The sequence below is a fragment of the Mus pahari genome, chromosome 18 (genome assembly GCF_900095145.1).
Source record: "Mus pahari chromosome 18, PAHARI_EIJ_v1.1, whole genome shotgun sequence".
NCBI lineage: Eukaryota > Metazoa > Chordata > Mammalia > Rodentia > Muridae > Mus > Mus pahari.
The window spans coordinates 37,484,798-37,499,506 of record NC_034607.1 but is presented as its reverse complement, the minus strand read 5'-3'; the positions used below and the strand labels follow the sequence as shown (position 1 = coordinate 37,499,506).

At 43.2% G+C, this 14,709-nt stretch overlaps 1 protein-coding gene across 1 annotated transcript in view; it reads right to left on the bottom strand.

Annotated features, from left to right (window-relative positions):
* Positions 1-7,049, bottom strand: part of Lpin2 (lipin 2) — a 105,774-nt gene extending 98,725 nt beyond the window's left edge. The window contains exon 1 of the mRNA XM_029531179.1: positions 6,925-7,049. The gene's annotated coding sequence lies outside the window, so the exon portion shown is untranslated. The remainder of the gene's footprint in view (positions 1-6,924) is intronic.
* Between the last annotated feature and the right edge of the window lie 7,660 nt (positions 7,050-14,709).

Below are 14,709 nucleotides of genomic sequence, written 5' to 3'. Positions count from 1 at the left end.
AGAGAACCCTGGAGATAGAAAACCTAGGAAAGAGATCAGGAGTCATAGGTGCAAGCTTCACCAACAGAATACAAGAGATAGAAGAGAGAATCTCAGGGGCAGAAGATACCATAGAAAACATTGACACAACAGTCAAAGAAAATACAAAATGCAAAAAGCTCCTAACCCAAAACATCCAGGAAATCCAGGACACAATGAGAAGACCAAACCTAAGGATAATAGGTATAGAAGAGATGAAGATTCCCAACTTAAAGGGTCAATAAATATCTTCAACAAAATTATAGAAGAAAACTTCCCTAATCTAAAGGAAGAGATGCCCATGAACATACAAGAAGCCTACAGAACTCTAAATAGGCTGGACCAGAAAAGAAATTCCTCCTGTCACATAATAATCAAAACAACAAATGCATTAAGTAAAGAAAGAATATTAGAAGCAGTAAGGGAAAAAGGTCAAGTAACATATGAAGACAGCCCTATCAGAATTATACCAGACTTCTCACACCAGAGACTATGAAAGCTAGAAGATCCTGAGCAGATGTCATACAAACCCTAAGAGAACATAAATGCCAGCCCAGGCTACTATACCCAGCAAAGCTCTCAATTATCATAGATATTCACAATATCTTTCCATAGATCCAGCCCTACAAAGGATAATAGATGGAAAACACCAACACATGGAAGGAAACTACACCCTAGAAAAAGCAAGAAAGGAATCTTTCAACAAACCCAAAAGAAGATAGGCACACAAACATAATTCCACCTCTAACAACAAAAATAACAGAGAGTAACAATCACTTTTCCTTAATTTCTCTTAACATCAATGGACTCAATTCCCCAATAAAAAGACATAGACTAACAGACTGGATATGTAAATAGGACCCAGCTACATACAGAAAATGCACCTCGGTGACAAAGACAGACACTACCCCAGAGTAAAAGGTTGGAATACAATTTTCCAAGCAAATGGTCCCAAGAAACAAGCTGGAGTAGCCATTCTAATATCAAATTAAATGGACTTTCAACCAAAAGTTATCAAAAGGGATAAAGAAGAACACTTCATACTGGTCAAAGGAAAAATCTACCAAGATGAACTCTCAATTCTGANCATCTANGCTCCAAATGCNAGGGCACCCACATTCATAAAAGAAACTTTACTAAAGCTCAAAGCACACACTGCACCTCACACAATAATAGTGGGAGACTTCAACACCCCACTCTCAGCAATGGACAGATCCTGGAAACAGAAACTAAACAGAGACAACAGTGAAGCTAACAGAAGTCATGAAACAAATGAATCTAACAGATATTTATAGAACATTTCATCCTAAAGCAAAAGAATATACTTTCTTCTCAGCACCTCATGGTACCTTCCCCAAAATGGATCCTATAATTGGCCACAAAACAGGCCTCAACAGATACAAGAAGATTGAAATAATCCCATGCACCCTGTCAGATAACCACAGACTAAGGCTGGTATTAAATTCTAACAACAACAACAAAAAAAAACAATAGAAAACACATATACACATGGAAACTGAACACTCACTCTACTCAATGATAACTTGGTCAATGAAGAAATAAAGGAAGAAATTAAAGACTCTTTTAGAATTTAATGAAAATGAAGACACATCATACCAAAACTTATGGGACATAATGAAAGCAGTGGTAAGAGGAAAACTCATAGCTCTGAGTGCCTCGAAAAGAAACTGGAGAGAGCTTACACTAGCAGTTTTACAGCACACCTGAAAGCTCTAGAAACAAGTGAAGCAAATACACCCAAGAGGAGTAGATGGAAAGAAATAATCAAACTCATGGCTGAAATCAACCAAATAGAAACAAAAAGAACTATACAAAGAATCAACCAAACCAGGAGCTGGTTCTTTGAGAAAATCAACAAGATAGATAAACCCTTAGCTAGACTAACCAGAGGGCACAGAGACAGNAGGGCACCCACATTCATAAAAGAAACTTTACTAAAGCTCAAAGCACACACTGCACCTCACACAATAATAGTGGGAGACTTCAACACCCCACTCTCAGCAATGGACAGATCCTGGAAACAGAAACTAAACAGAGACAACAGTGAAGCTAACAGAAGTCATGAAACAAATGAATCTAACAGATATTTATAGAACATTTCATCCTAAAGCAAAAGAATATACTTTCTTCTCAGCACCTCATGGTACCTTCCCCAAAATGGATCCTATAATTGGCCACAAAACAGGCCTCAACAGATACAAGAAGATTGAAATAATCCCATGCACCCTGTCAGATAACCACAGACTAAGGCTGGTATTAAATTCTAACAACAACAACAAAAAAAAACAATAGAAAACACATATACACATGGAAACTGAACACTCACTCTACTCAATGATAACTTGGTCAATGAAGAAATAAAGGAAGAAATTAAAGACTCTTTTAGAATTTAATGAAAATGAAGACACATCATACCAAAACTTATGGGACATAATGAAAGCAGTGGTAAGAGGAAAACTCATAGCTCTGAGTGCCTCGAAAAGAAACTGGAGAGAGCTTACACTAGCAGTTTTACAGCACACCTGAAAGCTCTAGAAACAAGTGAAGCAAATACACCCAAGAGGAGTAGATGGAAAGAAATAATCAAACTCATGGCTGAAATCAACCAAATAGAAACAAAAAGAACTATACAAAGAATCAACCAAACCAGGAGCTGGTTCTTTGAGAAAATCAACAAGATAGATAAACCCTTAGCTAGACTAACCAGAGGGCACAGAGACAGTATCCAAATTAACAAAATCAGAAACAAACAAAAACAAAAAACAAAAAACAACAAAAACTATGGAAATTAAAAAAAATTATCAGATCCTACTACAAAATTTTATACTCAACTAAATTAGAAAATCTGGATGAAATGGACAATTTTCTAGACACATACCAGGTACCAAAGTTAGAACAGGACCAGATAAACCATCTAAACAGTACCATAACCCCTAAAGAAATAGAAGCAGTCATTAACAGTCTCCTAACCAAAAAAAAAAAAAAAAAAAAAAGCCTAGGACCAGATGGGTTTAGTAGAGAATTCTATCAGACCTTTAAAGAAGACCTAATACCAATACACTTCAAACTATTCCACAAAATTGAAACAGAAGATACACTGTCCAACTCATTCTACGAAGCCACAATTACACTTTTACCTAAAACACACAAAGACTAAAAAAAGAAAGAGAACTTCAGACCAATCTCCTTTATGAACATTGATGCAAAAATGCTCAATAAAATTCTTGCCAACCAAATCCAAGAATATATCAAAATAATCATTCACCATGATCAATCAGACTTCATCCCAGGGATGCAGGGATGGTTCAATATATGGAAATCCATCAATGTAATCTACTATATAAACAAACTCAAAGAAAAAGATCATATGACCATTTCATTAGATGCTGAAAAAGCATTTGACAAAATTGAACATCCCCTCAAGCTAAAAGTCCTGGAAAGATCAGGAATTCAAGGCCCTTACCTAAACATAGTAAAAGCAATCTACAGCAAACCAGTAGCCAACATCAAACTGAATGGAGAGAAAGTTGAAGCAATCCCACTAAAATCAGGGACTAGACAAGGCTGCCCACCCTCTCCCTATCTATTCAACATAGTACTTGAAGTTCTAGCTATGGCAATTAGACAAAATTGCTCTTTCTAACACTATTGCTCTTCATAGAGTTAGAAAGAGCAATTTTCAAATTCATTTGGAATAACAAAAAAAAAAAAAAACAGGATAGCAAAAACTATTCACAACAATAAAAGAACTTCTGGGGAAATCACCATCCCTGACCTCAAGCTGTATTACAGAGTAATAGTGATAAAAACTGCACAGTATTAGTACAGGGATAGGCAGGAAGATAGATGGAATAGAATTGAAGACCCAGAAATGAACCCACACACATATGGTTACTTGATCTTTGACAAAGGAGCTAAAACCATCCAGTCGAAAAAAGACAGCATTTTCAACAAATGGTGCTGGTTCAACTGGCAGTTAGGAAGTAGAAGAAGGCAAATCGACCCATTCTTATCTCCTTGTACAAAGCTCAAGTCCAAGTGGATCAAGGACCTTCACATAAAACCAGATACACTGAAACTAACAGAGGAGAAAATGGGGAAGAGCCTTGAACACATGGGCACAAGGGAAAAATTCTGCTCTCTAAGGTCCTTATGCCAAACCCTTTCCCCCTCTTTTTAATAACTAAAACTAAATCCTTAAGAAAACATCTAGTGGTCTCCGCCTGTAATCTCAGCCGTCAGGCGGCTAGGACGGGAAGCTCTGAAATCAAGGCCAGGCTGCTTGAGTTTGAGGCCACACTGAGCTACACAGACAGATCCTACGCAAAACAAAGATACAGTTAGATCAAAACATCCCCCTTGTCTCACCGTTAGCTGCCTGCCTCTCTGTCACATAGAGGTAGAAGGCCCTGGTCCCTGTCCTAGCACAGGACCATTGCCACCTGCTCTCTGGTGGTTGCCTTTCCCTGCCTACTCAGGACTTTGGTCCTTGTCTTTGTTGTTTCGACTCAGACTAATTTCATTACCATCTTTCAGTTTAATACCTATGCCCCTAAAGAGATGCCTCCCCCGCTACCCCCCCCCCCAGCCCCTGGTCCCCTCAGCTCCTTCATCATCTCTATTCTCCGCTCAGGCTACGAACTGACAATGACCTGCAACTATGCGTCTCCAGGATTCAACCTCCACATTTGAAAGTCCTCACCAAGGCTCCTGACACTTGAGTTCAAAGACAGCTTCCTTCTTTTCACTCTGTTTTGGGGGTCGGATGGGGACCCAGGTCTCTCTTTTGCCGTTCCGATAACTTCCTTCTTCCCTGGTTGTTTCAGGAGGTAGCTTCCTCAACCTCTCTCCTAGCACCTTCAACAGCAACACCAGTGTGTAGTAAGGCCCTCTGCCTGCTTCCTCGTCTCTAAACATGGTCTTCTCTTAAAAGCCTGAAACTCTCAGGAGAAATCTGTGTTACAGTGATTTTTTTTTTTTTTTTTTTACGCTAGTTAATTAGCCAACTCTGTGTCGGAGGGCGGCATGCGTGCCCCGTGATACATATGTGGAGGTCAAAGGACAACTTGCAGGAGTTCGTTCTCTTTCAGATGTGTGGGTTCCAGGAACTGACCTGAGGTCATCAGGAATGCTGGTAAGCGCCGTGCCATCTTACTGACCCTTGATGACTTTAAGGAAAAAAATCTGAGACGTGGTCTCATGACGACTAGCCTCAAACTTGTGCCCCTCTTGTCTAGGCCTCTGAAGCACGGTGCACCACAGGCCAGGACAATGACTGCTAAATATCTTTGTCTCTGGGTCAGTCTCCTAAAGCCCACGCGTGTCCATCTAGCTCCTCCTCTACCCTATCCACATGTCTAATGAGCATCTCAGACTCAACACACTCAACAGAAGGTGTGACTTCCTCCATCCCCAGATGATTTCCTCTCCGGTTTTTCTGTTTGTTTGTTTATTTTGTTTTGTTTTGTTTTGTTTTTCTGCCTCAGGTCCTGGAGCCACCTTCCCTCCAGTGAGCAGATCAAATGACGTGAAGTCCACACAGCTCTTCCCCCTTTCCCTCATTCCAGTGTGTCATCAGATCTGGGAGTGTGTGCACACTAGTGTGTGAGCATGCGGAGGCCTGAGGACAGTTTTACGTGCTGTTCCTCAGGACTTGTCCACCTTCTCTTTTTGATTCACGGTCCCTCGTCATCCTGGATGTCATTAAGTACCTAGGCTTGCTGGCCTTCTAGTCTCAGGGATCCACCAGCCTCCACATCCCCAGAACTGGAATTACAAGTGTGTGCTGCTATGCCTGGCATTTGTCATATGGGTTCTTTGGCTCAAACTTGTGTTCTCACACATGCAAAGTTAACACTTTCAGGACTGAGCTCTCTTCCCAGCCCAGAATTAACGAATCTTTAACCTCAAGTCGTATCTCAGATTCTGCTGTTTTTCTCCATCTCTACTGCTAACAATAGTCTAAACGGTCATCAAATCATACCTGGATTTTGGCTTGATGCAAGACCAGCTTTTACTCTCTTCTTTCATTTGAAATGCTTCTCAATCCATTATTCTCCACTTGGCACCCAGGCTAGAGCCGTTCTCTGTTGGCCCACGGAAGCTATGACTCGTCAAAAGTGAGCCATGAGGAAGAGCTGGCCACACACCTGCTCCCCAGATGGGCTTCAGTGTGCTCTCACGCCATATCTACACATGTAGTGCTAATACAGTGACTCGAAACCTTCCTAACACTGCAGCCCTTTAACATAGCTTCTCACATTGTGATGACTCCATACTATAAAATTACTTTCGTTGCTACTTCATAACCAAAATTTTGTTACTGCTATGAGTTGTAATGTAAATATTTGGGATGCAGGATATCTGATAGGTGACCCCTGGGAGTTGTTCAACCCAAGAGGTTGCTACCCCACGGGCTGAGAACCACCGTGCTAGCATTTTTTCCCCTTTGTTATCCTGCTCATGAAACGGAATCATATTTTTTGAGTAAACAATTCCCTTTCCCCTGATAATGTGTGTGTGGCACACAAGTAAGTGCATGTGCGTGTGCACTGTGTGTGTGTGTGTGTGTGTGTGTGATGTACAGAAAGTCTAGAAAGGAGACCAAGAGAGTCTAATATTAGGTGATAATGAAGAAAGAAGAGGTCTTGGGAAGCCAGGAGAGACCCAGAGACACACAAGTTGACAGAACATTGTTGCAGTGGGGCTGGAGAGATTAGGCGTCACCAATTAGGAGTTAGGTCCTTTTCTAGAGGGCCTAACTTTAGTTCCCAGCACCCCGCATCAGGTGGCTCACAACCAGCTGGGTCCTACTTTGCTTTTGATTGCTGTGCTAGAGATCAGGACCTAAAGCAACTTGGGGAGGAAAGGGTTTATCTGACTTACAGGTGACGGTCTGTCATGGAGGCAAGCCAAGACTGCAATCTGAGGCGGGAACCGGAAGGCAGCTGAAAGCAGAGGCCCTGGAGAAATGCCGCTCACGGGGATCGCTGGAGGAATGTCGCTCACCGGGTCGCTGACCGCTGTGCTGTCTGAGACGTGCTCAGCCTGCTTTTCTTTTACATCTCAGGACCACTTTCCAAGGGGTGGCACCGCCCACGGTGGGCTGGGCTCTTCACATCAATCCTTAATCAAGAAAATGTCCCACAGGCTTTCCTGCAAGGTAATCTGATGCAGGCACTTCCTCAGTTGAAATTCTTTCTCCCCAGATGGCAGTGACTTGTGACAAATTGACCAAACCCCAACAAGACCCCCCACAAACTAAGCAGCTCAGCCTAGAACTCCAGCTCCAGAGACTCCAACACCCTCCTCAGGCTTCCTCAGACACCTGCACACATGGCACTCACACACACACACACACACACACACACACACAGTTTAAAAGAAAGATATCGGAAACCCAGAATATTCGTGTGTGATATATCATAAAAACATTAAACTATCACAATGGCACCTAACATGCGATTTTAAAAGTTGAAACATAAACTATAATATCGCACTCTTCTTACTTCTCTGAAATTCGGCTTGGGTTTATATTGATATGTTTTATCATCATTATTAATTATTACTGTTTTTTGTAGACAGAGTCCCACTATATGGCTTTGCCTGGCTTGGAACTTGCTGCGTAGGCCAGGCTGACCTCCAACTCATAGTAATCCACCTGCCTCTTAAATGTTGGAATCAAAAGTATGCACCACCACTCCCAGATTATTATATGTCTCCTGTAAAAGATTGATTACCTTTTGTTCTATATGTTGGGCATTTTGTATGTATGTCTGTGCACCATGTCTGTGCCTGGTGCTGGTGGAGGCGCCAAGAGAGCACCAGATCCCCTGGAACTGGAGTTACAGAGAATTGTGACTCACCATGTAGGTGCTGGGAACTGATCCTTCTTCCTCTAGAGGAACAGCCAGTGCCATTAACCTCTGAGCCATCCCTCAGGCCCCTAATATGTCTCTATTTAGACTCCGGGTCTCTCAAATGATCTATGGTTTTTACATGTGTATATATATGAAATATATATAGATATAGATATAGATCATTGTATATATATCATTGTACATATACAGTATATATATATGTATGTATATATACATATAATCAGATGACACATAATCAGATACATATATAATCTGATTCATGAGCTATTTCCTTCCATTTACTTTCTAATTCACTAATTACTTCTCTGGTCAACTCTGTATTAAGTTTTTCTTCCATTTCAGTAAATAAATTTTTGATGTTCCTTTCCAGATGCATTTGCTTGTTTCTATGGCAACTGGCTCCTGCTCCCAGGCTCCTGCTCCCAGGCTCCATTTCTTTCTTCTTTCCATATTTAAACACAACTACCTTAAACATGATTTTCTGTTATTCCATCAGTTCTTGTTCTTAGCGGAAGAACCTCCTCCGGCGTGCTTCTACGTGAGATTTCTTTTCCTGAGTGGTTTCTGAGTTTTCGCTTATGAACTTGCCTGTAGTATTTGTTTTGTCTCTCTGCCTCACAGTTTTTGGATTGTGTAGACAGACTTCTGAGAGAACAGGTGGTCTCAGAGCTAGCCGCTTGTCCAGTTAGAATGTCCTAGTTTCTGTGTTACAGACGAGGTGATCCCTTGACTTTTCCTGGGCTCTCTTCTCACAGCATCTGCATGTGTGTTCATGCACATGTGCACGTGTGTGCAGGAGCCCTAGGAGGCCAGCGATGTCGGACTGCACCAGAGCTACATTTGCAGGTGGTTGGGAGCCACCTGACCTGGGTGCTAGGAACCAAACTGGGGTCCTCTGCAACCGTGGTAACCACAATTAACCCTTGGATGTCCCTCAACCATCCAGTGGTCTCTTTTCTTTTTTCTGGCTGTCCTGGAACTCACTTTGTAGACCAGGCTGGCCTCAAACTCAGAAATCCTCCTGCCTCTGCCTCCCAAGTGCTGGGATTAAAGGCATGCGCCACCACTGCCCGGCGAGTGGTCTCTTTTCTACATTATTTTTGTTGGACACTTTTTCTGAAAGCATCTATTAAACCACTTTTCTAGTACACTTTCTTCTCTGGGGGGTGCCTTCATGATGCTGAGTGATTTCTGGTGGTAATATTTTTCCTTTTCCTTTCAAAATGAGTGAGACTCACCTGCTACAAAAGCCTAGAGAAAGCACATCCCCCCCCCCCACACACACACACACACTACCTACCTACAGAGCCCTTCTCAACCCTGGCTCCTACCTCTTTCCATACCCTTACCAATGGCAATTGCAGCATCTCTGAGAGCACCTATCTGTCTTGTACACACATCCATTTACTGCACTGCTAAGTGTTTAGTAAGCATCCCACAGGCAAGTGTCCACGCGGCTTGCCTGTATATCCTCAGAGCTCCTGCTCATTCAATATGCTTTGAAGGATAAGTAGTGGCACAGCAAACCTGTGACCTATCGTGAGTATTAATACGTTCCAAAACAAAATCTCAGATCAGCAATTGACTCATTGGAAGACATTAGGGGCTTAGTGTAACTTTTCTCGGCTTCTTCAGGTAAATACCTGGGAAGCCTACTCTGTGGGCAGAGGAAGCATGTAATGTCTCTGTTCCTTTTTATAGGTCAGATGGACGCCTAGGAAGAGAGCGAGTAACAAGCTATTATTACAGCCCTCAGAGGCTTGTGCTCACATGGTCCACAGCACATGCAAACATGGGTCAGTGATTTGCCCAATTACTACATAAAGCATGTTTTAAAAGGTGTTTTCATTGCTTATTTTATTTATGCTATGTGTGTCTGCTTGCATGAGTTTATGTACACTACATGTATGCAGGAGTCTTGGGGGGGGGGGTCAGATCCCCTGGAACTAGAGTTACAGGCAGAGTAACAGACAGAGTTACAGGTAGTTGTGAACTTTCATGTGGGTGTGAGGAGACAAACTTGGGTCCTCTGTAAAAGCAGTAAGTGCTGTTAACCACTGCTACTTACCTATATAAAGTAATTTCTTTAAAACTTTATTATTAGTAGTGTGTGTGTGTATGTGTGTGTGTGTGTGCACCATGGGGTGTGTATGTGTGTGTGTATGTATGTATGTACCATAGTGTGTGTGTATGAATATATATGTGTGTGTGTGTGTGTGTGTGTGTGTGTGTACCATGATGTGTGTACACCATGGTGCATGTATGTGTATCATGGTGTGTGTGTGTGTGTGTGTGTATACCATGGTGTGAATGTGTGCACCATGGTGTGTGTGTATATACCATAGTGTGTGTGTGTATGTGTGTTTGCAACATGTTGTCTGTATGTGTGTATGTGTGTATGTATGTATACATATGAATATAAGTATGTATGTATGTATGTGTGCATGTGTATGTACCACGGTATGTGTATGCACCATAGTGCATGTATATGTGTATAAGAGTGTACCATATTTGTGTGTGTGCACAATGGTGTGTGTATGTGTATATGAGTGTGTACCATGGTATGTGTGTGCACCATGGTGCATGTGTGCATACCATGGTGTGTTTGTGTGTGTGTGGTATGTGTGTGGGCCATGGTAGGTGTGTGGAAATCATAAGACAACTCTGTGGAATCAGGTCTCTCCTTCCACCTTTGCATGGGTTCTGGGAATGGAAGTCAGATTGTTGGGGATCAAAATTGGGTGATCAGGCTTATGTGCTGTAGTGAACCAGCTTCCTCCCAAATGAAAACACCCCCCTCCAGCCAGGAAGCTCTTTAAAAAGGAAGGTAAACAACTCAAAATATCTTCAGGAAGTCCCTTAAAATGGTCAGATTCACTAGGCCCCTCCCTGACGGAGTAACCTGCAAAGTAGCCGAGCTGCCCAGACTGACAAACCGGGCTTGGAAGAATGTTCCGAGATGAGAGCTGCGGCCTGAAGAGCGGAGAGCAGCCGAGCCATCTGGAAGACAGCTAGAGCCACTGAGGCACCAGGAGAGGTCCTCCCCATCCAGATGAGCAGTTGATAGGCTGTGTGCTCTGCTCCAGGTTCCCAGCTTTGTGAGCTGTCACCCATGCTGGGGTGGCCTTTGGAGATGCAGCTGTCTTGGAGTCATTTTGCTCCTATAAGGAACTCGCCACCCATACTTATACTAAGTAATCACTAAAACTCATTGGGTTACCAAATTGGACTTTGGCGGTATCAGGGACGTGCTGCGAGCTCCCTGTCGAGGGTGAGTAGTCCTGTGTGCTGCATCTCCCCCAGGAAGTTTGTCACACAACACATGCCAAGCACTTTGACTTACTGAACCATCGACAGTCCCTATTTTGGAGCCAGTGGAAGTAGATGTGTTCTGATCCACCCTTCCCCCACCCGTTTTATTTAAAAGGCGTTCCCAGAATTTGACTCTTGTTCTGAATGATGTCTTTATAACCAACTTCCTGTGTTGACAAGGGACACAGTGCATTTCTGCTTCTGTGGCTACTGTAGAAGTGAGAAGCAGTTTCAAATGTTTCATTTAAAGCATTTATGCAACATTTTTAAAATTCAGGACCACTAGTTTTAACTTACTTATAGCTATATAGTAAACAACTATAATATAGTATTATAATAAAACAACATGCAATTATATCCATATACTATCTCTATATAACAAAAAGCTCAGCTTTATATAATAAACAATATGGAAATAATAACATATAATTGCATCTCTACAACATTCCACTGTAGTAATTGTTTAACTAATGAGTGGGATTTTGTTTGCTTGTTTTAACTTTTGTCTTATTTTGCTTTGAGTGATTAATTAACAAAGGTCTGACCATTTACTGGATACTCTGGCCTCGGGGTGATGCGTTTTCCTCTTTTAGTTTTGAATTAACGAAGTGGAGTGGACAGACTGGCTGGCTCTGTGCTCTGCTGTGCCGGCGGTCCAGCTACTTCTGCTTCTTGCATGCTGCCCACTCAAACCCTGCCAGATGTCCCAGAAATATCTTCCATAGGCTAAAATGACTCTCTGCATGATTGGATTTTTAAATGTTTTCATTATTTTTATTTTTAATGGGGTAGGGGACACATGCGTGTGTTGGTACCTTCAGTGGTCATAGAAGGTGTGTGATCCTCTGGAGCTGGAGGCCTAGGGATCCAGGCAGTTGTGAGCCTCCTGATAGGGGTGCTGGGACCTTAACTTCAGTCCTCTGGAAGAGCAGTAAGCAAGGGCTCTTAACCAGTGAGCCACGGCCAGAAAACGTTTCCATTCCTACAGACAAACTTGCTTATTATTACACCTTCGCTTACAGCTTTTCTGACTTTGGGCACTTATGTTTAAAGATATAACCTTTATTAAAACGTGGCTTTTAATGTGCTCAGCAATCAGCAAGCTTTTAGAAATGCTAATGACCATAATGTGGCCTTGTCAAGAAACTATATTAAGTGTAATGAGCCTCAAGAAATATGAAATTAAGAAGTATTCCAATTGAATAATGATGAAATGCGGTAGACTAGTTCTTCATAGGCAGGATGCTCATGTGAGGAGGCCAGGGCTTCGTTCCGTCTTTTCTTCTTCTTCTTTTTTTTTTTTTTTTTGTCGTCACCACACAATGCTAGCCACTTGTGAGCAACTCTGTCCGGACGCACTAGAAGAAACAGTTCTGCACCCGGGGGCACTTCCTTGACTTTCAGCAGCATGTGTGCAGAGGTCAAAGCCATTAGTAACTTTCCACTTACATTGGACAGAAGCCTTGCTGGATGTCAGGGGTTTTCAGCTGCCCTGCTGAGGGCTCTGTGAAGATGGCCAATATTAGCTGTGAACTCTGTAACTACTTACTAAATGAGGAAGTCATGAAGACATATATGACACAGTAACATGAAGCAGAGGTCATCGCTTTCCTCTTTAGCTTGGAGGCAATCAGGCGTTGGATCTCATTGGCACCGTTGTCTCCTCTTTCTTCTGTGGCTCACAAACTGGCAGCCTCTGAAAAGGATGAGTTCAGCTTTGCTGGTTCAAGTGTAGCCAGGAGCCACTTCACTTCTCCCTCTGCAGATTTCTCTTCCATGAAATGAAATGATGAACCCTCCTCTTGGTATCAGGGTCCTTGGTTTGGGTTGTATAGAGAGGGGGACACTTCTTGTGTGACTTTCTGGTGAATGGGACTGTACTGTCCAGGAAGTAAAGGAACGGGACATGCCTAGGTTGGCAGATAGCAGTGAGCACGGATGCTTTGCAGGCCTGGTGACCCAGCAGGGAATGCTAAGCTGTGGAGAGCAGTGGGGAGTGGAAGGGCTGTGCGGATGGGCTGTATGCATGGGCTGTGTGGATGGGCTGCATAGATGGGCTGCATGCATGGGCTGTGTGGATGGGCTGCATAGATGTGCTGCATGCATGGACTGCATGAATAGGCTGCATAGATGGGCTACATGCATGGGCTGTGTGGATGGGCTGCATGCATGGACTGCATGGATAGACTGCATAGATGGGCTGCATGCATGGGCTGCGTGGATGTGTTGCATGCATGAACTGCATGGATAGGCTGCATAGATGGGCTGCATAGATGGGCTGCATGGATGGGCTGCATGCATGGGCTGCATGCATGGGCTGCATGCATGGGCTGCATGGATGGGTTGCATTCATGGGCTACATGGATGGGCTGCATGGACAGGCTGCATGCATGGGATGCATGCATGGGATGCATAGATGGGATGCATGGATGGGCTGCATGGACGGGCTGCATGCATGGACTGCATGGATGGGCTGTGTGCATGAGCTACATACAAGAGCTGTGGCTGGGATGGAGAGCTGCTTGTGGAGGGCTTTCAGTGGGCAGGACCTGAACACTGTTGAGATAGCCAATATTAGCCCAGAGCCATCAGATAAAGGACACAAAACAATACAAGGGACATAGCTGGCCTCTGGAAGGAAATCCTTGAGTTCTGTTTGTCCCAGTGACATGGAACCTTTATTCCTGGCTTAGATGCAGCATGGCCTTTTAGATCCAAAGCTGGTTGTTTTTTTCTGCTGCTGGGGATTAAGCCTAGGGGTCTGGCGCCTACTAGCAAATATTTTACTATGCAGTGACACCCCCAATCTTTTAAAACCTTTAAAAATGTAGTCCTCGCCTTTTCTTCAAAATGCAAATATCTGTCCTCAGAGGTGGAGACCGGGGACCAGAGAGATGCTCAGTGGGGAGGTGGAGTCCGGGGACCAGAGAGATGCTCAGTGGGGAGGTGGAGTCTGGGGACCAGAGAGATGCTCAGTGGGGAGGTGGAGTCCGGGGACCAGAGAGATGCTCAGTGGGTAAGAACAATGGTTGCAAAACCACGAGAGCCTAAGTTTGTATCCCTAGCTGGTCTTCAATGCTGGGCCAGATGAGGTGCAACAGGAGTCAGAGAAGGGACACGGGAAGAACTGGTCTGTAGTTAGCCAAGTATTTACACTTCTATAATGTCCACTCGGTGGATATGAACTCCCACCTGGTGCCGTCTGTCTCTGTCAAAGGACCTCTCTTTACCATCTCCTGCCGCACAGATCTGTGGGTAGTAGATTTCTCAGCTTTCATTTGACAGAGAAAGTCCATTTTACCAATGCTTAATGGCACCTGAAAATGTTGCATGTTCTTTTTAGAATATAACCTCTGTTCCCCACAGACCTCAGGGACCACCCTCAACTAAGATTTGCATGATCACGTTTCAGCTGTACTCTTTTTTATCAACAACTTTGTTTTTATCTAGACTCTTTTTTTTTTTTTTTTTTTTTTTT